Source organism: Pipistrellus hanaki (genome assembly GCF_964339955.1).
Source record: "Pipistrellus hanaki genome assembly, chromosome: 14".
NCBI classification, from domain to species: domain Eukaryota; kingdom Metazoa; phylum Chordata; class Mammalia; order Chiroptera; family Vespertilionidae; genus Pipistrellus; species Pipistrellus hanaki.
This window is the reverse complement of record NC_140516.1, coordinates 39,951,906-39,976,624: the sequence shown is the minus strand read 5'-3', so window position 1 is coordinate 39,976,624 and position 24,719 is coordinate 39,951,906. Positions and strand designations below refer to the sequence as shown.

The 24,719-nt window shown below is 43.0% G+C and overlaps 1 protein-coding gene and 1 pseudogene across 11 annotated transcripts in view; both read left to right on the top strand.

Annotated features, from left to right (window-relative positions):
* Window positions 1-24,719, top strand: part of NT5C2 (5'-nucleotidase, cytosolic II) — a 108,911-nt gene that overhangs the window by 18,137 nt on the left and 66,055 nt on the right. For 3 of the 10 annotated variants that reach the window (XM_084903856.1, XM_084903850.1, XM_084903851.1), the window contains exon 1: window positions 19,857-19,951. The exons of 4 other annotated variants lie outside the window; for them this stretch is intronic. The gene's annotated coding sequence lies outside the window, so the exon portion shown is untranslated. Of the gene's footprint in view, window positions 1-19,856; window positions 19,952-24,719 lie in introns of those variants that run through there. 3 more of the 10 variants (XM_084903860.1, XM_084903858.1, XM_084903859.1) reach the window with 3 other exon arrangements.
* On the top strand, window positions 14,325-15,554 carry LOC311632660 (UDP-N-acetylglucosamine--dolichyl-phosphate N-acetylglucosaminephosphotransferase-like; annotated as a pseudogene). The gene is made up of 3 exons: window positions 14,325-14,350; window positions 14,830-15,466; window positions 15,539-15,554. The product of its transcript is annotated as a UDP-N-acetylglucosamine--dolichyl-phosphate N-acetylglucosaminephosphotransferase-like (transcript).

Below are 24,719 nucleotides of genomic sequence, written 5' to 3'. Positions count from 1 at the left end.
CCCCCCCCCCCCCCCCCCCCCCCCTGCTAATGAGTGTGTAGTAGAATCGGGGTCCTTGTGGTTTGATCTCCCAATAATGCACTTCCTCTTGAAGAAACTCCCTCATGTCTTGCCTGGATGCAGTGACCTTTCTTCTTTTATAGACTCTTGTCAGTACCACCTCCAGCCTAGGCTTTCTAAAACAAAAGGCAGCATAGCACTCCCAGAGTAAGTACATCACTGCCTGTACACTGAGCTCCAGACTCTTTTTATTTTATTTTAAATATTTCAGAGAGGAAGGGGAGAGATAGAGAGAGAGAGAGAGAGAGAGAGAGAGAGAGAGAGAGAGAGAGAGAGAGAAACATTAATAATGAGAATCATTGATCAGCGCCTCCTGCACACCCTCCACTGGGGATTAAGCCCACAAACCGGGCAGGTGCCCTTGACTGGAATCGAACCAGAGACCCTTAAGTCTGCGGGCCTATGCTCCATCCACTGAGCTAAATCGACTATGGCGAGCTCCAGACTCTTCAGCACACTGTGATACTGACGAAAATTTCTGCCTCATCCTGACTCCTTTCCCCAACATACATCCCAATTCTCTAGCTCAGGGCTTCTCGGTATGGTCCACAGACCACCTTATTCAGAATCACTGAGGACACTTGTTTTAAAATGCAGCTTCTTGAGCCTACTCCGGGGACACGGGAATCTGCATTTTAGTGGTACTGAGGCTGATTCTTGCGCAGACTGCCGTTTAAGAACTGCTCTGCCGCCGGGACCGGTTTGGCTCAGTGGATAGAGCGTCTGCCTGTGGACTGAAAGGTGCTGGGTTCGATTCCGGTTGAGGGCATGTACCTTGGTTGCGGGCACATCCCCATAGGGAGTGTGCAAGAGGCAGCTGATCGATGATTCTCTCTCATCGATGTTTCTAACTCTCTGTCCCTCTCTCTCCCTCTCTGTGAAAAATCAATAAAATATATTTAAAAAAAAAAAAAAAAAAAAGGAACTGCTCTGCCAAACCAGACCATTACGTTTCCTGACTGCCTCTGGGCCCTCCATGTCCTTTCTCATGCTGTTTTTTTTTCTAGAATGCCCTTCGTGCACCTCCCAGCCTGGTGTTCTCTGTGCACTCTAACGTTCGTCTCACACGTCAGCTCCTCTGCGCTGCTTCCCTCAAATCTAGGTTCTCTTTGTGTGGGCACTCAATCCCACTGCAATTTCTACCGACCTCTGCTCTAAGACTTTTCATATTGTGTCAGGGTTGGCTCCTGTACTTGTGTGTGAGCTCCATAAAGGCCACAGATGATTCCTTTTTTGAATCCCCAGGGCCTAGCGAAGTACATGGCAGAGAGAAGGCATGTTTGCCTCAGCCTCACTCAGAAAGGTAGATTAAATACATTTTGTAGCTGACAGAGCCAGGATTTATGGTGCAGGTTCTTGCTTCACAATTTCCGTCTGTTAACTTGCTCTAAATGTTTGTTCTACCCTGGAAGGAACTATGGGTTTATATTTTGGTAAGCTGTATTTAGGTTAGCCATGAATTAAGACATAGAATTATTATTTTTTTTAAATCCCAAAATGTGACTCTGTTAGGCTAAGGAACTACTTGCTCTTGATCTCTTTGAGCATAGAACCCACCAGACTTTTTGCCCACCTCAGATCTGTTCCTGAGGATCACCTATCACATCATTCTTGATCAATATATATATATATATATATATATATATATATATATATATATATATATAATTGATTTTTTTTACAGAAAGGAAGGGAGAGAGAGAGAGAGTTAGAAACATCGATGAGAGAGAAACATCGATCAGCTGCCTCTTGCACACCCCCTATGGGGATGTGCCCGCAACCAAGGTACATGCCCTTGACCAGAATCAAACCTGGGCCCCTTCAGTCCGCAGGCTGACGCTCTATCCACTGAGCCAAACCGGTTTTGGCTCGGGTCATTTTTGACCTTTTAACCCTAGTGACATAATTGCCATCTCAGCCAGACACACCCTGGACCCTGTCATGACTGATTCAGCTCAGAAGGGCCAACATACTGGTCTCTGACTAGAATTTCCTTGCCTTCTGCCTGTCTACTTTTTCCACTCCCAGTTCACCTGCTCTCTGACGTCATGGCTCCCTGGATCTCTTTTCAAAGCTCTAGCCCCTGAGTGACCTCCTTTTTTCCTCCCCTTCCACAGGTACCTGCTCCTCTTCTGTCTGAGGCAACCCCTCACTTGGGCAATGGACTCCATCTCTCCTAAATTGTAGGCACTCTGCACCATCATCACCACCTTTTCCTACATCTTTAGTATCTTTTCTGGCTCTTTCCCTTCCACACATAAAACACTGCCAGGTTTCTCTCACCTTTATGACTGCCTTCCTCTAGCTATGCTGTATATGTATACCGTATTTTCGGGCATATAAGACGACCCCCTAATTTTACAGTTAAAACATAGGTTTAGTCCTATATTCGCTGTATAAGACTACCCCCCACTTCCGAGGCAACACCAGTTCTTTTTTTAATAGACCACCTCTCTGATTCTGGCCAATCTGAGCAGGCTTTTTTTCGTTTCAAAAGTCGTCTTATACGCCGGAAAATACGGTACTCTGATTGTTTTCACAGCTGTCAGTTTGTACATCTTACTCACTTTTTTTTTTCATCCATTATCCCAACCCCCTTCTCATCTGACAACCATCAAAATGTTCTCTGTATTTATGAGTTTGTTTGTTTGTCTTGTTTATTTTCTCTTCTAGATTCTACATATAAGTTCTCTGTATTTATGAGTTTGTTTGTTTGTCTTGTTTATTTTGTCTTCTAGATTCTACATATAAGTGAAATCATATGGTGTGTGTCTTTCTCTGTCTGACTTATTTCACTTACCATAATACCTTCTGGATCCATCCATATTGTTACAAATGATGAGATTTCATTCTTTTTTATGACTGAGTAATATTCCATTGTATATATGTATCATCTCTTTATTAATTTGTCTATTGATGGACACTTAGGTTCTTCCATATCTTCACTATTATAAGCTATTATAAAGGCTCAGTGCACAAAATTTCATGCAGGGTGGGGAGGTTGTTCCCATAGCCCGGCCTGCACCCTCTTGCAGTCTGGGACCCCGTGCGGGATATCTGACTCTGGCCAGCAGTGGGACATCCCTCTCACAGTCCTGTACCCCTCATTCCTTATTGCTCGCCTGCAGTGGAGGTGGAAGAGGCTCCCATCACTGCTGCTGCACTCCCTAGTCGTGAGCCCAGCTTCTGGCTGAGTAGGGCTCTCCCTGTGGGAGTGCATGGACCACCAAGGGGAAGCTCCTGCATTGAGCTTCTGTCCCCTGGTGGTCAGTGCACATCATAGCAACCGGTTGTTTTGCTGTTTGGTTGATTTGCATATTAGGGTTTTATTATATAGGGTACTGCAATGAACTTAGCAATGCATATGTTTTAGAATTAGTGCTTTGGGTTTCTTCAAGTAAATACCCAGAAGTGAAACTGCTGGGTACTTCCTTATCTCTTATTCTAGCCTTTGTTTTGAAGTCTGTTTTGTCTGATATAAGTATTGCTACCCTAGTTTTATTTTATTTTTTTCATTTTCATGAAATATCTTTTAAAATATATTTTATTGATTTTTTTTATAGAGAAGAAGGGAAATGAATAGAGAGTTAGAAACATTGATGAGAGAGAAACATTGGTCATCTGTCTCCTGCACACCCCCACAGGCCGATGCTCTCACTGAGCCAAACTGGTTAGAGATCCATGAAATTTCTTTTTTCCATCCTTTTACTTTCAGTCTGTTTGTGTCTTTTGATCTGAAGTGAGTTTCTCATAGGCAACATATGTATGGATCTTGGTTTTTTGTTTTTTTTATCCATTCAGCCATCCTGTCTTTTAATTGAAGTATTTAATATATTTACATTTAAAGTAATTATTGATAGGTATGTAGTTATTGCCATTTATTATTCATATTTATGTTTTTTTTTTCTTCTTAAAGAAGTCCTTTTAACATTTCTTGTGATATTACTTTAGTAGTGATAGACTCCTTTAGGTTTTTTTGTCTGGGACCAAGTTACTTTAATTCAAAGTAATTAAAATGCCATTGTAGTGCATTATCAGGCAGTCTGCCTTGGACTCTGATATATGAACATGAGTGTATAAATATCTCTTCAAGGCCATGCTTTTAATTCTTTTAGATACATAACTCAGAAGTGGATTGCTGGATCATATGGTAATTCTATTTTTAATTTTTTGAGGAACTGTCTTACTGTTTTCCACAGCTGCTACTCCAGTTTACTTTCCTAACATCAATGTGCAAGGGTTCCAATTTTTCTACACTTTTTCCAATACTTGTTATTTTCTGTTTTGGTTTTTTTTCCATTGTTTTGTTTTAGAGCCACCCTACTAGCTGTGAGGTGAAATCTCATTATAGTTTTGATGTACATTTCCCTAATGAGGAGTGGTTTTTAGCATTTTTTTCATGTGCTTATTGGCTATTTGTATATTCTCTTTGGAGAGATATCTAGTCAAACCCTTTATCAATTTTTTAAAGTCCTTAAAAAATATATGTTTTTGCCCATTCGGCATGACTCGGTTGAGCATTGACCTATGAACCAAGAGGTCATGGTTTGATTCCCATTCAGGGCACATGCTCAGGTTGCAGGCTTGATCCCCAGTGTGGAGTGTATAGGAGTCAGCTGATCAATGATGTTTCTATCTCATCATTGATGTTTCTTTTTTTTTTTTTTTAAATATATTTTATTGAATTTTTACAGAGAGGAAGGGAGAGGGATAGAGAGCTAGAAACGTCAATGAGAGAGAAACATCGACCAGCTGCCTCCTGAACACCCCCTACCAGGGATGTGCCCGCAACCAAGGTACATGCCCTTGACCGGAATCGAACCCGGGACCTTTCAGTCCGCAGACCAACGCTCTACCACTGAGCCAAACCGGTTTCGGCTCATTATTGATGTTTCTATCTCTCTCTCCCTGTTCCTTCCTCTCTGAAATCAATAAAAATATATTTTAAAAATATGTTTGGTAGACTTTTTAGAGAGAGAGGCAGGAAGAGAGAGAAACATCGATGGGCTGCCTTCTCCCACCACCCCTGTCCCCCAGTGGACCACCAGCCCACACCCCAGGCACGTGCCCTGACCAGGAACCAAACTGGTTACTCTTGGTGTATGGGACTATGCTCAATCAACTGAGCCACACTAGCCTGGGGTCTTTGCCCATTTTTGAATCAGCTTTTTTTTGGTGTTTTGTTTTGTTTTGTTTGTTATCAATTGAAGGAGTTACTTCTCTATTCTGGATATTTGTAAATATTTTCTTGACTGAAATCTGAACTTGGGACCCTTCAGTCTACAGGCTGATGCTCTAGCCACTGAGCCAAACCGGTTTTGGCTGAACATAATTCTTAAACTCCTAGGGCCTCAGTTTTTCCTTCTGTAAAATGAGGTGTTTCTCTTGGATCATCCATAGTAGTTATTTTCAAACTAAGGTGCACATTGTAATCACCTGAGGAGCTTTAAAAATACAATACCTAACGGAGAACATTTTGATGGTCGCCAGACGGGAGGGAGGTTGGGGAGATGGGTGAAAGTTGGAAGGGATTAAGAGGTACAAATTGTCAGTTATACATACAGTCATGGGATGTAAAATACAGTATAGGAATAAAGTCAATAATATTGTAATAACTATGTATGGTGTTAGATGGATAATACTAGACTTATTGGTGTGATCTCTTAATAAAATTATCTAAATGTCTAATCACTATGTTGTACACCTAAAATTAATATAATATTGTATGTCAAGTGTAGTTGAAGAAATAAAAAAAACTACTGATATCTAGGTCAGTCCCCCGAGGTGTGAGGTATAGCTGGGCAAGGGTATTTTTTAAAAGCTCTCCTGGTGATTCTAATGTCCTGCCAGAGTTGAGAACCACTGATCTAAAGTTTCTTCCAGATATAACACACTGGAAAGTTGAGCTACCAGGATTCCCAAGAGACTGGAGAATGGAATGTCTCCCAACATTCTTCTGTTGCCATCCTTTTCTAGTTTAGCAGGAAACATTATCAACAGGCTTACTAAGCTAGAATTTCAAGAGTAAATGTGGATTCCTGAATATTTAATACTTAGTAGCTCTGTCCTTTCTGCAGAGACCTGGGGAACCTGAAAAGTGGGGGGAAAATGGTCTCTTCCCTAACCCCACTGCTCTAACCCAAGGACTAGGAGTCTATCATGGAGTGTTGTACTGTGGAGTCTTAGTTAGGCTGAGGGAGAAGGAGGAGGGAAGAATCCTTGGTATAAACTTATTAGAGTGCTTGGGTCTAGGAGGAGGTAGTGGCTGAGAGTTACAGATACTCATTTCTTTATAGTACTTTAACACCATATTCACAGCATTATTTAACAGCATTATTTATCCAATTCCCAAAGCAACCTTAAGAAGTACAGAGCAGGTACTACGTCCATTTGGTAAAAGAGAAAAACAAGCCTACAAGTTTCATTGTAGGTTAAGGATCTCTCCAAAAATTACACAGTGGGTTAACAACATTGAATGGTTAAGGGTCTCACCAAAAATTACACAGTGGGTTAGCAGTAGGGTCAGCATGATAGCCCCTGTGTCCTGACTCCTCCCCGTCCTGGTCTTTCTCACTGTGCCTGGGAAGAAAAACTCTGCATACCCAGTGTGAGAGAATAGATTATATATATTGCATATTAGTACACATATATATACACATGACCCTAATATGCAAATTGACCAAATGGCGGGATGACCGGTTGCTATGATGTGCACTGACCACCAGGGGGCAGATGCTCAATGCAGGAGCTGCCCCCAGGTAGGCCCGGTGAGCAAGTGGTGCCAGGCCACCAGCCAAGGCAGGTGCCAGTGGGGGCTCCCCCACCCCTCATCACCCTGCCCACTGGTCACCCTGCAGAAGGAGATGAGTGGCAGCAGGGGGGTGGGGCTGGTGAGTGGACAGTGCCAGGCTGTCAGTCAAGGCGAGTGCTAGTGGCCCCCCCCCACCCCTCGCAATACCCTGCTGGTCACCTCACAGATCAGCCCTGATCACCAGCCAGGCCTAAGGACCCTACCCTATATATTAGGAACAGTCTCTTAGATTTAAAAATTAAAACCTGGCAAGACTACTCTAACACTGAAGAAACAGGATGATGCAGCAATGACATGCATGGACTCTGGCTTGCACATTTTGTGGTCAGCCCTGATTTTGACACTAATAACTGTGTAACAAAGCCAATTACTTAACTTCTCTTTGCTTCAGTTCTTCCACCTGTAAGATGGGGAAAATGGTACTACTGCCCCAGAAGGATCGTGTTATGTTCTACTTTTTATAATCAGGGCAAAAAAATTTAGCTGCTCATACAATAGCAAGATGCCTTTCACCTGTATGAAAAGTATGGTCACTGGTGCATGCAGTGTCCTGGATTGTGAGAGGGATGTCCAACTGCCAGGGCATCAGGCCTAAACCAGCAACTGGATATCCCCCAAGGGGTCCCGGATTACAAGAGTGTGCAGGCAGGGCTAAGACCCTCCCACCCCGTCTCCTGTGCACGAATTTTGTGCACCAAGCCGCGCGCATGTGTGTGTATGAGATCTCATTTCATCTTTATCAAGCCTATGAGTTTGATGCTATTACTTTCACCTCCATTTTAAAGATGAGCAAACTAAGACAAGAGTATTTGAGAAACTTATCCAAAATCATAGCTAGTTGGCAGCAGAACCTGTAGTTGAAGCCAGGGAGTTTGGCTCTGGAGTCCATGTTCTTAATCTCTACACCATGCTATCTGGTTAGAAGCAATTTAAGACTTTCTTGTATGTACTAGGTGTACCAGTTAATAATGTGGATTTTTTTCAATATATGGAATTACATATATGTTGATATATATGCAATTTGATACATATGCTATTTTGTTGTATTGACCATAAGCTTCAAAATTTCATATATCAAATTTGCCGAAGGTGTTAACATCATAGATATTTTTAAACTTAAAAATGTAAAATTTCATGCAAAAAAAAAAAGAGCATTTGCAGGAAGTTATAACTCATTACTTTATTTTGAAGAAAAGTGCTGCTGAATACTGCAGGAAGCTTATGGTGAACATGCTCCATCTCAAGATACTTGTGAACATGGGTTTAAATGCTTTAAAAGTGATGATTTTGATGTGAAAGACAAAGAATGTCCAGGTCAACCAAAAAAGTTTGAAGACCAACACTTACAAACATTATTGGATGAAGATGCGTGTCAAACTAAAAAACAACTTGCAGAAAGATTAAACGTTGCTCAGCAAACAATTTCTGATCGTTTACAAGCAACGGGAAAGATTTTAAAGGGAGGAAAATGGGTGTCACATCAACTGAACGAAAGACAAATGGAAAACTAAAAGTCATTAGTAAAATGTTGCTTCAACGGCACGAAAGAATGTCTTTTTTGCATTGAATTGTGACTGGCGATGAAAAGTGGATATATTTTGAGAATCCCAAATGCACAAAATTATGGGTTAATCCAAGTCAACCATTAACATTGACTGCAAGGCCAAATTAGAAAGAAGACAATGCTCTGCGTTTAGTGGGATCAGGAAGGTGTGAGCATCTAAAATCAGGTAAAACCATTAATACTTATCACTACTGACAGCAAATAATCAATTTGAACCACGCTTTGATCATGAAGCAAACAACGTTCTAGAAGACACGGTAATGTAATTTTGCTTCAGATTATCACTTGTCCCGATCAAAAGGCACACGCACTTTCTGAGCAGCACCTCAAAACATATGAAGAAGTGGAAAATTGGGTCTCGGAATGGTTTGCCTCAAAACAAGAAGAGTTCTATTGGGGAAAAATGTTCTATCCAAAAATTACCTGAAAGGTGGGGAAATGTATAGCTAGTGATGGACATTACTTTGAATAAAGCACTTCTGATGTTTCTATTGAAATTATTGTGTTTTCTTTCATTACAAAATCCACTATTATTAACCAGTACACCTAGTAATGATCTATTTTTAGCCTCTGATTCCATAGACAGAAGCTGCCTATGAACTAAGCTGTCTGATCTGCATTGAGCTGCTGTCTATGATCTCTTTTGAGTCCTTTCCACAGCACCACTGGCAGAATCAGAGTGAACAGCTGGCCCTTTGACAGAGCTTGGCAAGCAACTGTGACAAAAGCAATGAACTTTGGGTAAGGTCAGAAAGCTCTTTTAGCACGGAACTTGAGTCTGTGTAAAGGCCTTCTGAGAGGTCCTTTAGTGCCTGAACTTGCAGTTTAAAAAAATTTTTTAAGGCAACGAAACACTTTTTTTCAACATAGACATGTGGGAAGTTAATGTGCGCACACGCACACACACACACATGCACACACCCCTATGTGGAATCCATTCTTCAAACAGATAAAAATGGAGATGTGTTGCCGAGACCGGTTTGGCTCAATGGATAGAGCGTCGGCTTGGGGACTGAAGGGTCCCGGGTTCGATTCCGGTCAAGGGCATGTACCTTGGTTGTGGGCATATCCCCAGTAGGGGGTGTGCAAGAGGCGGCTGATCGATGACTCTCTCTCACCGATGTTTCTAGCTCTGTATCTCTCTCCCTTCCTCTCTGTACAAAATCAATAAAATATATATTTTTTTTAAAAAAATGGAGATGTGTTGAAGCAGAAGTGGGATCCAGTTGATCTTACTCTCATTCCTTAGGCAGTATTAAGGAATACAATTTCAAAACCATTGTTTCAGACCAGTGTTTACTGAAGCATGTCCTACTAAATATCAGTCTCATTAGACACTTTGAAGAAAAAAAAGTTTCCTGGTCAAATACATTTGGCAAACTCTGGATATTCTATCTTTGCTTATTAGCAGATAAGAAGTCAGAAATCCTGAAAGGGGATAAGACCACTCTTAATCCACAATTTTCCTTTTTTAAAAACATGAGTAAACTGTGTTATGCTCACACAATGGAATACTATAGAACAACGAAAATAGACAAAAGAGCCCTAACCAATTTGGCTTAGTGGATATAGTGTTGGCCTGCGGACTGGAGGATCTCAGGTTTGATTCTGGTCAAGGGCTCATGCCCATAAGGTCAAGTGATTAACAAACTTAATTCCATCTGCTATCTTTTTTTTTTTTTTAAATTGATTTCAGAGAGGAAGGGAAAGAGAGAGAGAAATATCAATGATGAGAGAGAATCATTGATCAGCTGCCTCCTGCACACCCCTTATTGGGGATCGAGCCCGCAACCCAGGCATATGCCCTTGGTTGTAATCAAACCTGTGATCCTTCAGACCACAGGCCGTTGCTCTATCCACTGAGCTACACCGGTTAGGGCCCATCTGCTATCTTAATTCTCATTTGCCATGTAACTATAACATAGTCACAAGTTCCATGGGTTGGCACAGTTGTCAGCAAACTCATTAGTCAACAGAGCCAAATATCAACAGTACAGCAATTGAAATTTCTTTGGAGAGCAAAAGTTTTTAAACTAAAACTTCTTCTAATGCCACTTCTTTAAAATAGACTCGCCTAGGCCGTGGTATTTTATGGAAGAGCCACACTCAAGGGGCCAAAGAGCCGCATGTGGTTCTCGAGCTGCAGTTTGCCGGGGTTAGGCCGTTCTGTACCACACCTGCTAAGGAATTAGGTGTAGATCCTAGTACTTAACCTAATCTCTCTCCTATTATGGATTTTTTAAAGATAGTACCTGGCCGAGACCGGTTTGGCTCTATGGATAGAGCGTCGGCTTGGGGACTGGGGGGTCCCGGGTTCGATTCTGGTCAAGGGCATGTACCTTGGTTGCGGGCATATCTCCAGCGGGGGTTGTGCAAGAGGCAGCTGATCAATGACTCTCTCTCATCGATGTTTCTGACTCTGTCTCTCTCCCTTTCTCTCTGTACAAAATCAATTTAAAAAACATATTTAAAGATAGTATCTGACAAAAAAAAATTAGTTGACAAGCACTCTTTTGGGTTTGCTGCAAGTAAAAGTTATAAACTGCACGATCTATACTTAAATGAGAGAAGATGTATTTACTTTTAAATCAATAGGACACAGTATTACAAAACACTGTAGGTGCCAGGTCAGGGAGGACCCTGGCTTGTGGCAGACTTGGAAAACTATCTGGGTCTTGGGGACTGCACCCTGTAAATGCCAATGAAATGCAATCACTGAGGGCTAGTACCTGACATCTGGAGTGGAGCCAAGGAAGGGGATTAAGAGACTCGTGTTCTGAAAGTGAGATGACGTAGGAATTTATAATCCCTGATTCTGCAACCATGAATCAGTTTCTTTGTTTGGGTCGATTGTAGTCTCTGCGGTATCAGAAGGCTATTGTGCACAGGGGCTCCTTGGGTTAGCAAACAAGGAAGAGACCCAAAAAGTCTGATGTTGCCTGGGCAGCAGCAGCAGCAGAAGGCCACTCGGATTGGCTACTGTCACGGCAACATTGATTACTGTCGTAAGCAGGCACGAGGTAGGTAGTTGCAGAAAACTCGTGGACCATCTTCATCAGAATTAGCTAGGGAGTTTGTTTAAGTTTCAAAATGTTCAGGCCCAGGGCCAGAGATTGGGATATGCTCTGGTATCTGCCTTTTATTTTATTTTTATTTTTTATTTTTTAAATATATTTTTATTAATTTTTTACAGAGAGGAAGGGAGAGAGACAGAGAGTCAGAAACATCGATGAGAGAGAGTCATCGATCAGCTGCCTCTTGCACACCCCAGACTGGGGATATGCCCGCAACCAAGGTACACGCCCCTGACCGGAATTGAACAAGGGATTTTTCAGTCTCCAAGCCGACGCTCTATCCATTGAGCCAAACCGGTTTCGGCATGGGATCTGCCTTTTAGAAAGCTTCCCAGTCAACCAGTATTCCTAGTAAATTTTGAGGATCAATTGAAGAAAATAATTCATTGCTGTTACAAATCCCTATTCAAACCCCCGTTGTATATCCTTGGGTGGGACCTGACCCCTTAGGTCTGAGAACCAGAGCCACTTTCTTGCTTACCAAAGGCCCAAACTTCATTGGGAAGGACTAGAATAGATGAATCAGGACTGGAGAGGATGGCTAAGATGCAGGACTAAGTCTCTGATACTCCTGAGAAATACTGTTCTCTCTCTCTCTAGGAAGGTGCACTGCACAAAGAACACCACTGAGAATCCAGGCTTCCTGATGTTTCTGAGAATCGGGAAATGTTATCTTTTGTGTAACAGAAAAGGGGAAAACAAGATGAGGGAAGAGTGTATATTCTCTAATCAGACTGAGGAATTAGGGCCACACCAGGTGATCCGTCTCTCCTGATGAGAGCGTGTTTTTATCCCTTACTTAAGAACAAGTACATTCCTGGATGTGTGAAATGCAACACATGAATGGATGGTATTTTGTTTATCCATGCATGTGTTGACGGACACTTGAGTTGCTTCCACTTTTGGCCACTGTGAATAACGCTACTAGGATGGCTTACAAGTATCTGTTTGAGTCCCTGTTTTCAATCCTTTTGGGTATATATCCAGAAGTGGAGTTGCTGGGTCATATGGTGACTTTATGTTTAGCTTTTTGAGGAACCACCAAACTGTTTTCTACAGAGGCTACACCATTTTACCTTAAAAAATTTATTATTATTATTATTTTTTTTTTTCTGTGCACATAGGGTGCTTTATTCTCCAGAGTGATACAGAGTGATCAGCTTGGGCTGATGTCTCCACAGGTACAGGCTGAATAAAGCGGGTCTCTGAGAAGAAATTTGATTTGCCTTGATGTGGAAGGGAGATGGGCGTCACAACCAGGGATGTGTTCAGTCCTGTGCTGGTTCCAGTGGAATGCGGGGAGATAAGGCAGCTCTCAAGGTGCTCACTTCCAGGCGGAGGATGCCTGCCGGGCTTGGAGAGCCTTCTGTACCACGTCTTCCCACTGACATCTGATATCTCCCGAGCCCAGGCAGGAACCCCTGGTGCAGGCAAAGTACTCCAGCCATTGTCCTTTTCACCAGCTCTACATGTTCTGGGTCCGTGAGAATAGAGCTGTGGTTGCTCCTTCCTCATCTTCATCCTCGCTCTCTAATGGTGGGTCTGGCATATGAAGCCCGAGGGTCTGGATCCGGTCCTGGATAATCACCACCACATCTTCTCCGTCCCCCACTGGTGCCAGCTCCACCTCCTCTGGTTCAGGATTTTTGATTCAGGGGCTGGTAGGAGTAGCCAGCTGGGTCGGCCCCCATTTCCTCCCGCTCTTCCTCAGGCTCCTCGAAGCTCCAATCCCTAGTGCCTTCTATGGGGCCCTGCTGTGGCCCTAATTATTAATATAGTAGTTTATATTACTTTATTATATATTATATATAATAGTCAAATAAATAATTTTTGAGGCAATTGATTAGTTGTTACATTCCATTCATTTAAACTGCTTAAAGCCCTTAATTACTCTCCATGGCACTTAAGGTTCCAGATCACTTATATGGTCTACAATGCTCTGTGAGGTCTACCTGCCTCCTTCCAGGACCATTTTTGGCTGTTTCTCCCTTTCTCTCCAGGCTCCTGATCTCTCCACAGATACACCACCCAAAGCTCATCCCTACTTGAGGGCCTTTGTACCTCCTGGTTCCTATTTCAGGAATTTCCCACTCGTCCAAGCAAACCCCTCCCTCACTTTTTACTTAAGTCCGAATCATCCTTCAGGTCTCAGCTGAGATGTTACTTCTTTGGGGAGATGTCTCCTGACCCTCTCTCTACCTCAGAACCTAGCCCCTATGTCACTCTCCCTCATAGCATCTTTCACTTTTCCTGCCTAGCACTTACCACAGTTGTAGTAAAATAATTATTGGTTTATTTAAAGCCCATCTTCCCAAGCAGTCAGAAACCTCCAGGAGGGCGGAAACTCGTATCTCTGTTGGTCAGTGTTAGGCACGTGGTAGGAGCTCAGAGCATATTTTTGAAGAGATGTAGGAGCTCTGAAATCTTTTACGTACTAGCATGTCTCATCTCCCAGGTTGGATTAGATATTTCTATCTGGAGACTGAAAGTGTTCTGATTATCTTCTCACATAGAGCCTGTACTGGAACTTATCACAGTAAGTGCTGATCCAATGCTATTAGAGAAATAAAAATAAACGAAAAGAGAACTCTGAGCTGATTGGGAGGAACTAAGACCGAACGCTTTCTGGCAGAAAGATTTGTGGGCAGCAGGAGGCTGTTTCTAGGCCGCCGGCCAGGGTGTTGAGCTATGCTTGCATTTCTCTGAGAGCTCCTGCCAAGAAACAGAAAACTGATGAGTGACCTGTGAGTGCTGCTCACATTCAGAGTGACTCAGAGTCTGTGGTATTATGGGGAATTAGAGGCGAAGGACGGCCATGGAGATGCTTGGGCAGGAAGTTTGGTGAGAGGTCTCCAAGGCCGCAGTGGGTAGCTTCTCTTGCCAAGCCCTGCCCAGGTGATTCAGGCAAAGTCCAGTTAGAGACCCCAAGCAAGCTGCTCAGGGCTTCTCATTGCTTCCTCGGGCTCCTGAGCCGTCTTGTAGAAGGTTGTTTCATAGTTGGCATGTGAGGTTGGCAACTTGGGACACTTGTTTTACTTTTGAAAGTCAGGAAACCAAATGTCCGGTCCTTTGGCTTTCTTTTGCATTTTAAAAAATTAATTTTTCATTACACAAGCAATACATGTATACATTTATCTTTTAAAAACGTTAAAACTGCCGCTCCACACCCTTTGCTGCTGGGCCACAGACCAGAGACCTAGGAAATGATCATCTGTGCTGTTTTCTTCCTCTTCTTCTGCTTTGTCCCTTTCCCTTTCTGAACTGCTTTGTGGAGGAGCAGTGTAAAGACGTCCCCGGCCATGAGTTTGTGTCCCTGATAGGCACGCATCTTGTCACCTGCTGCATTGTTTTTCTGGGCTTTTTCCCTCGGACGATGTCCTGAATCTACACTGGTGCCACAAGCTGCCACAGCCCACAGCTGCCTCACTCCTCCTCCTTATGGTCTATTTCACCAACTTTCGCAACATGACCATTGTGGTAACCAAGCCTTCATGTCCAATTCTTGGCCTGTGTTTGGACTTGAGGGTCCTGGATGATGTGGATAAGGAGCTGTTGGTAGTATTCGGTACCAATGCATCAATATCCTAGCAGGAATTGATGGCTTACAGGCTGGCTAGACACTAATCATTCCTACTTCCATCATCATTTTCAGCCTGGTGAGCTTAGAAGTGATTGTCAAGATGATCATGTATTTTCCCTCTACTTCATGATACCCTAGTTGTTGTTTTTTTTTCTCACGACATTGGGATTGCTCTACCATAACTGGTACCGGTCACAGGTGTATGGGGGAGATGCCTTCTGTTACTTTGCTGGCGTGACCTTTACTGTGGTTGGCAACTTGGGACACTTCAGCCAGACCATGCTACTTTTCTCCATGCCCCAGGTGTTTAACTTCCTCTATGCAATGCCTCAAGTCCTGCATCTCTCCCCTGCCCTCACCACCGTGTGCCAAACTCAGTACCATAGAGAGCAGTTGAGTGGCCTTAGCATATCATTAATGTATTATGCTTTGGTTGAACGGACAATCAGACGACCAGGCACTTAGCATATTAAGCTTTTATTTTACATATATATGTTGATTTCACAGACGAGGGAGGGAGAGAGAGAGAGAGAGAGAGAGAGAGAGAGAGAGAGAGAGAGAGAGAGATATCAATGATGAGAATCATTGATTGGCTACCTCCTGCACGCCCTCCACTGGGGATTGAGCCTGCAACCCCAGGCATGTGCCCTTGACCAGAATTGAACCCGGGACCCTTCTGTCTGCAGAATGACTCTATCTACTGAGCAAACCAGCTAGGGCAACCCCTATCTTTAGAGATAACTTTTGATAGGAGTTTGGCATGTGGCTTTATAATCTGTTCAAAACTATTTTGCAAACTTAATGTGTGATGGTCTTAGATTGGGCTGCCATAACAGAATATTATAGACTGAGTGGCTTGTAAACAATAGAAATTTATTTTTCACAGTTCTAGAGCAAGTCAAGAGCAAGGCACCAGTAGATTTGGTGTCTGGTGAAGGCCCACTTCCTGGATCAGAGAGAGTCCTCTTCTTGCTGTGTCTTCACAGGGTGGAGGGGTGTGGGAGCTTGCTGGGGTCTCTTTTATAAGGGCATTCATTCCATTTAGAATGCTCTGCCCCATGACCTAATTACCTCCCAAAAGCCCCACCTCCAAATACATATGGGATTAGGTTTCAACGTGTGAATTTAGAGGTGACACAGACTTAGTCTATAGCAGTAATGATGGGAAATGATGGTATCCATGTCTGCATTTTGTTTTAACATTTTATTTTGAAATCATTTTAGATTTACAGAGGAGTTGCAAAGATAGTATAGGAAGTTTCAGTATACCCTTCACTCAGACTCTCCTAATGTTAACAGCTTACATAACCCAGGTTCAATGGTTAAAACTAAGGAATTAACATTGGCACAATACTATCAACTAAACTATAGATTTCATAAGAACTTTACCAGTTATTCCACCATCGTCCTTTTCTGTTCTAGGATCCCATCCAGGACCCCACATTGCATTCAGTTGTCTTGTTTCCACAGTCTCCTTCAATCAGTGGCAGTTCTCAGTCTTTCGTTGGCTTTCATGGCCTTGACACTTTTGAAGAGTCCAGGTCAGGTTTTTTCCCCTTATTGATTTGTTAAAAGTCCTTTAGATGTTCTCAATACAAATTCTTTGCTTTATATATTGCAAATGTTTTTTTCCTAGTCTGTTATCTTTGTTTCTTATGTTAAATTTTCTCATTTTTTGAGTTATTCCATTTATCTGACATTTTAAATTATTTTTTTCTGAAAAAAAGTTATTGATTATAAAAGCAATATAAACAACACAGATAATTTGGGAAATTAAGGAAAAGTATAACTAGAAAGGAAACCACCTCAAATCTTGTCACTGAGAAAAAAACCTCATTATTAACCCATTCAGTTTCATTCTAGTCTTTTTTGCATATGCGCATGTACATTTTGTTTTGTTTTGTGTTTTGTTAATCCTTACTGAGGATATTTTTCCATTGTGGGGGGGGGGGAAGAGCGTGGAAGAGAGGGGGAGAGACACATACAGAGAGAGAAACATCAATATGTGAGAGGTAAATCGATTGGTTGCCTCCCACCCATGCCCTGACCCTTTGGTCCATGGGAAAATTCTCTATCCACTGAACCAAAGTGGCTTGGACTGTGCATGTACAGTTTTTGCTCAATTGAGATCACATTACATGGACAAACACACACATACACACACACACACACACACACACACACACGAACACACAATTTGCTCAGCGCAATGGTCTTTAGACACAAATGCTGGTCTTTTTCCAAATGTACTTTGGTTGTGGTGGTTTTAGACTAACTTCCAACTTCTGTTCTTTCTTTCCACATATCCTAAAATATGTAGTAAGTGGGAGGTCCAAGGCCTGTCCTCAGCTGACCTGAAGTTGGCTCAAAAACTCAAGGGAGGATAGAAATGCTCCAACAAAGCACATATTTAAAAATCTTGGAGGTTTTAGTTGACTGCAAGCTCAGTGAGTCAATAGCAGGTGCCAAGTACTTTACTGTGTGAATGTGAGGCAGTAAGTCTTACGAGGAAGCTACAGTCTTTCTTTGCTCTGATGGTACCACAGACATTTGGTTCAGTCTTGGGTGACATACTCTCAAAGAGCCACAATCAAACAGACCAGGTGTATGAGGAGCATGAGGATAAAGACCTTTAAAACTAGAGCAAAGGAGAATCAATGGGAGGAGTGGAATAAGACCTTGAGCAGAAGTCTTCAAGTATCTGAAAAGTAGAAGGTCAAGAGAGATTAGATCTGTTTGTTTTCTGGGCCAGAGGGTGGAAATTTTGAAAACGCTTTTAAACTGGTCAGAACTGCTGAGGCCAAGGAATGCATTACTCTGGAAATAGTGGGCTTTGTGTCCTTAAGAAGTCTTTTTGCAGATGCAAATTGGTGGTGGATGAGTAATAGGGAGGTCAATATTTAAAAAAATATATATATATTTTATTGATTTTTTTTTACAGATTCTGTTTTTAATTTTTTAAAATATATTTTATTGATTTTTTACAGAGAGGAAGGGAGAGGGATAGTTAGAAACGTCAATGAGAGAGAATCATTGACCAGCTGCCTCCTGCACCCCCCTCACTGGGGATGTGTCTGCAACCAATGTACATGCCCTTGACCGGAATCGAACCTGGGACCCCTCAGTCTGCAGACCGATGCTCTATCCACTGAGCCAAACCGGTTTCGGCTCTGTTTATAATTTTTAAGGAACCTCCATATTGTTTTCTGTAGTGCTTGCATAAATTTACCATCCTGACAGTGCATGAGGGTTCCCTTTTCTCCACATCCTCACCACCATTTGTTTGTTGAGGTGTGAGTTGATGTCTCATTAAGGTTTTAATTTGCATTTCCCCCCTGATTAGTTGTGTTGAACCTATATGGTCAATTAATCTATGACAAAGAAGGCAAGAATATACAGTCTCTTCAGTACATGGTATTGGGAAAACTAGACAGACACATGCAAAAGAATCAATCTGGACAACTTTCTTATATCATATACAAGAATAAACTCAAAATGGATTAATGACTTAAATGTTAACACCTGAAACTATAAAACAACTAAAAGAAAACATTGGTAGTAAACTCTTTGACATTACTCTTAAAAATATTTTTTTGGATATGTCTCCTTCCACAAGGGAAACAAAAGAAAAACGAAACAAATGGGATTACATGAAACTAAAGAGTTTTTGCACAGTGAAAGAAATTATCAATGAAATGAAAAGACAATCTACTGAATGGAAGAAGAAATTTGCAGTGATAACACCCAATAAGGGGTTAATATTTACCAATTATCCAATAAGCTATAAGAAACTCATATAACTTCAACACCAAAAGAACCAAACTATTTGATTTTTTTAAAAAAGTGAGCAGAGTCCTGGCTTGTGTGGTTCACTGGTTGAGCATTGACCTTTGAACCAGGAGGTCACGGGTTCATATTCTCCCTCTGGGCACATACCAGGGTTGCAGGCTCCATCCCCAGTGGGTGGGGCTTGCAGGAGGCAGCTGGTCAATGATTTTCTCTCATCATTGACATTTCTCTCTCTCCCTCTTCCTCTCTGAAATCAATAAAAATATATTTTTTTAAAAAGAACAAAAACAAACAAAAAAGAACAGAGGATCTGAACAAACATTTCTCCAAAGAGGACATACAGATGGCCACTAGGTATATAAAAAGATTCTCAACTTTCCACTGTTATCTTATTTCATCCAGCCAACACTCTATGAGGTAAGTACCATTGTTATCTGTCCCTGTATTATAGGTGAGGGAATCGGGTATAGTGAGGTCAGGTAATCCTCCCAACGTCATTTGTAAGTGGTAGAACATGGATTCCAACCCGCTCTGACACCTTCCAAAGCCGGTACATTTTGGTCATCATTGGATTCAGGCCTGATATGGAGGTCTGGACCCTTAGGGCCTTGAGGTCCATTGTACTAGAAGATTCTATAGCTGGGAAAAAAAGTAAGCCCCCTCCTCTAAGGGAAAGGCTCCGAGTGTAGGCAGAGGAGCAGGAGGTAGTCCCAAGTGGCATTGGATAAGGGATGTAAGCTTAAAGGACATGGAGGAGCAGTCAACGTGCGTCACCCCCACAGCTCGGCCACAACCGCTAGTCCTGTCGTTTAAAGATGCCTAGACCGCTCCCCCCCTCCCCCCAGGGACGGAGGCACAGTTCCGCAACGGCGATGTCGCGCGGCCAGGGAGCGTCGCGGCAGCGTGGTTCTGCGGCGGAGGCGGGGATCGGAATAGCGCGCCGGTCCCTGGGCCAGGAGCGAGCTGGGGGCGGGGCGAGGGGCGGGGCCGAGGCCGCGGGGTTAAGGAGGGCGCGCGCCCCGGGGGCTGCGGCAGTTGCGCGCTAGGATTGCAGCCGGGCGGCGAGACTGACGGTGAGTGCGGCGGGCCCCGCGGGCGGGAGGGGCGGGAGCGGGCGAGCGAACGAGGGAGTGAGGGAGCGAGCGAGCTAAGGAGGAAGGAGTGTGGCCCGTCTCCGAGCGCGTGGCCCGTCTCCGAGCCGCCGCCGGCCCCTCAGGCCCCACTCTCCACGCCCGAGCGCCCACCCGCGGGCCGTGTGGCCCGGGCACCCGCGTCTCCGCTGGCCCCGCCGCTGCGTGCGGGTCGCCCCTACCTCAGCATAGCCCCCTCCTCCGCGTCGCCCCTTCCTCCTCGCCGCGGCGACGCCCCCAGCCTCACGTCACGCCCGCGCCATTGTTTCTCCGCGGCCTCGGAGCGCGCGGCCTTTCGCCTCCTGTTAGCCTGCCTCTGTGCGCCCTGTTGCCCCGCTTTTCTTTCAGGGTGATGGCAGTCCCCTTCCCTCCTCACAGAGACACCCCTTTCCTCAGGTCTGCCTGGTTTTTTGTGTTTTGTTTTTTTTCCTGGCCGCCGCCGGGCGTCCTCCGGTCCGCGCCCGGGGCCAGCCTTTCCGGCCTCCGGCCCGGACTTCCCGCCCCGCGCGCGCTCCCGGGGGACCCAAGAAGCTCGCGGACGGAGGCTCCGGGAGGGTGCTAGGTCGGACGAGGCGTTTTAGAAAGAACCGCAAAAGTTGGTTTTGTCGTTCGCGGCACTTCCTGGAAAACTTCACGTCGAGTAGGCAAGCCTCCATAGAAAGGTTCCCAAGTCGGGGGCCAGCTGGCCCGTGGCGGCCTATTCCTTTCCTTCCCGGAGACACCCCGGGAGCCCAGAGCCGAGAGCCGAGAGCGAGACGGCAGATCTGAGGCCTGGGCCATTATTTGTTAAGAGCGTTTTGGGGTTTTTGACTCCCGTAGGCCTCAAGCTTTTTGAAAGCTGTAGGTAGAGCTGGCGTCAGATTTATTTCCGGTCCCCCCTTCCCCCCCACGCTTTCGTCTTTTGGGCGGTTGTGTTGGAGAGTTGCGAAGTGCAGGGCTCTGCAATGACTAGTCACTATTTTAGGGTGTGTGTGTGTGTGTGTACACGTGTGTGTACGTGTGTGTCGTGATGCGGACAGGTTCCTTCATGTCTGTACACGAGTTTGTCTCTTAAGGCAACGATTGCAAACGCTGCTAGCTCTAATGCGAAAGAGAGAATGTTGAAACAGTGCCCTTTACCGTGGCAAGATAATATTGTTGAGGTTTTTTAAATATTTACCATCACACTGCAACAATAGATTTCTCCTAATGAAGGCATCCAGGCCTGGAGAAGTTAAAGAAGACACAGCTAGTTAGCAATTAGAATAAACTCAACGTGCTAGGCAGATGGTAGCACACACATACTAAAATGCATTATTTAATTTAATTTATGAGAGAGGACAACCGGGGAGAGGGGAAGTTGAGAAACTTATATTTGTTGTTCCACCTATCCATGCACTCATTGGTTGATTCCTGAGTGTGCCCTTGATCAGAAATGGAACCCGCAACCTTGGCATATGGGGAGTGGTACCTACAACCTTGGCATATGGGGAGGATGCGCTAGACAGCTGACATGAAGGAACCTGTCCGCACCACGACACACACGTACACACACGTGTACACACACACACACACACACACACACACCCTAAAATAGTGATTAGTCATTGCAGAGCCCTGCACTTCGCAACTCTCCAACACAACCGCCCAAAAGACGAAAGCGTGGGGGGGAAGGGGGGACCGGAAATAAATCTGACGCCAGCTCTACCTACAGCTTTCAAAAATGCATTTCTGTTGCAATGTAAGCCACTACATTTCATTGCATTGCTTTATAATCCTCATTAATCCAGAAATTTGACTTTAGAAGTTAATAATCTTAAAGTAAGAGGGCTGAAGGAGATGTTCTGCAAGGTTTCATTCAGTTCTAAGATTTAATTCCATTATATGAAAGTTTATAATCAGCTGCAAGTTCCCAAAACTTTATAATTGTAGGAAGATTTACAAAGATACTATTTACTTACAGTATCTGCAAGCCTAATTATAGTGATAGCAGGTGTATAAAGCTAAAGAAAGCCAAGTTACAGTGAAATGTTAGGAGGAGTAATCATCTGTAGGTTATTTCAACAGTGTTATGGTGAAAGAAAGCACACAAAACCTGAGGTGTGTTTCTTAATGTTTTTTTGTTGCTTAACTCATCTAAAAGCTTAATTCACTAAATAGTTAAGCAACTTTGTTATAAATTATACTCTTTTCCTGTTTATCTAAACATAGTTTTTGTGCAATTATAATTGCTACATTCATATCATTGTTAATTTAGCACTTACCCATATTTCTGGGATGCCCATGTATCTAGAAAATTTATCTCTTATTTGTATAGAGTAGGGGTGTCGAACTCAATCAGAGAAGGGACCAAAATCTAAAATCCAGCCTAAATCGCGGGCCGAATGGTTTACTGAATAGTCATAAACTGACAATGTCATAAACTGACAGTGGAGTGCAGTGATGACAGCGCGGTGCGGGCCACATTGCAAGGCCTGGTGGGCTGGATTTGGCCTGCGGGCCTTGTGTTTGACATATGTGGTATAGAGGCTTTGTAGCAAGCTTTTATGTCTAAAAGTCAATAATGCCTGGCATATAGGCTCTCAATTTTTGTTGAATGAATGTAGTATTTTGAGCTGTTTAGACATCTATGAACACAATGTTAAGTAGCACAGGGAATATGTTAAGTGACATGTGAGTAGTAAATGTAGGAGATAGCATCAGAAATGATTCAGGGCATGGATTTTGGAATCCAGGTTTGAGATCCGTCTTGTCATTTAACATGCATGCAACCTTGGAGGACTTAACCTTAGCTAATCTTATTCAGTTTCACTTACCATGAAAATGGGAAATATAGAACAAACTTCACAGGGTTTTATATATTAACCGGGATAATTCCATTGAAGCAATACTGGCATACATTAAATTCTCTATACATGTTAGCTATTACTATTTTTTGGTACAGAGTGGAGAGATTATTGTAGGTTGGTAGAATCAGGGAGAACATACAGAAGGTGGCACATGAGAGTAAGGAGAAGAAGATTCAAAAGAGATATTGCGGGGTTAATGATAAAGGATTTGGTATAGTAATAGTATGATAGAGCTGTTTAGAGAAATTTTGGTAAACTGTTTACAAGATATTCTGTCTACATGAATTTCTTGCATTTAGAGCAGAATTAATGAAGTAAGATAACTCTTTTTGTGAATAGTTGGTTGTTTTTTTTTTGTTTTTTTTTGGGGTGTGTGTGTGTGTGTGTGTGTATTATCCATTCAGGCCTAAAAAAGTTATTAGATTTAAGGAAGTTGATAGCAAATTATTGCGGAGTGATAAGGTCCTCGTCACTTGACACAACCATTTGAAATTTGATTGTGTTCTTTGATTGGTTACCTGAGTTTGCAGTGGCTGTTTTTTCTATTTTGTGGAAAACAACTGGAGCAGCAAACCAATAAAAATAACAAAATTGCCAGCAGAGTAGCAAAGCTACCCCTTTTTTAGTCAGAATACAGAATCAAAAGGATTAGATTAATTTGGAGAGTGTTGAACTATTTGTTCCTGCATTTTGTTGGTATTTCTTAGTTGGGAAGCATTATTAAGAAGGTGAGATGAAAAAATGTGCTGTCAGGGTCAGTTTGTAAAGAGAAGACTGTATATGTATCAGTAAGTTTAAATTTGTTGGGTATGTTTCCATTTCAAATGTTAAGTGGAATATTTTTTTTAAGTTTCTTGGTCATTTTAATGAGGTTTCTCTAATGTTTTAATTTATTTTATTTTATCTTATCTGTTTTGCGGGGTGGGATCAAACTGTTTTATTGAGGGCATTTAGATGATGGTCGGAGGGCTAGGAGGACAATGAGATAGAAGTCCTCAGCCTCTCCCTATCTCCCCAGCTTCACAGCACCAAAAAGTTAAAGTTTTAAAAAAATATATGAAATATTTCAAACATAGAAAATAATGTAATGTTAGTATAATTATAGACCATCATATTTATTTACTTCCTTTTTTATTTTTTTTATTGAATTTATTGGGGGTGACACTGGTTAACAAAATTAAACAGGTTTCAGGTGCACAATTCTACAACACACCATCTGTACACTACATTGTGTGTTTACCACCCCAAGTCAAGTTTCCATCCATTACCATTTATTCCCCCTATATATTCCCCCTCCCCCCCATATATTTCCCCTGCTCCTCATTCCCCCAGCAGTCACCACATTGTTCATGTTCGTGAGGTTTCTCTCCCTCTGCATTTAAAAAAATGTTTTATTGATTTTCTCACAGAGAGGAAGGGAGAGGGATAGAAAATTAGAAACATCGATGAAAGAGAAACATCAATCAGCTGCCTCCTGCACAACTCCCACTGGGTATGTACCCACAACCAAGGTACATGCCCTTGACTGGAATTGAACCTGGGACCCTTCAGTTCGCAGGCTGACGCTCTATCTAGTCAGGGCACCCTCTGCATTTTTTGTTCAGTCCTCCTACCCTGCCCCTCCCACCATCATATTTAGTTTATTTAGTTTATGGGTTATTCCCCCCCCCCCCCCAATTTCCTAATTGTGTGAAGGGATTTACATATATATTAGTATATGAGAGGAAGGGAGAGGGATAGAGAGTTAGAAACATCTGATCAGCTGCCTCCTGCACACCCCCTACTGGGGATGTGCCCACAACCAAGGTGCATGCCCTTGACTGGAATTGAACCTGGGACCTTTCAGTCTGCAGGCCGATGCTCTATCCGTTGAGCCAAACCAG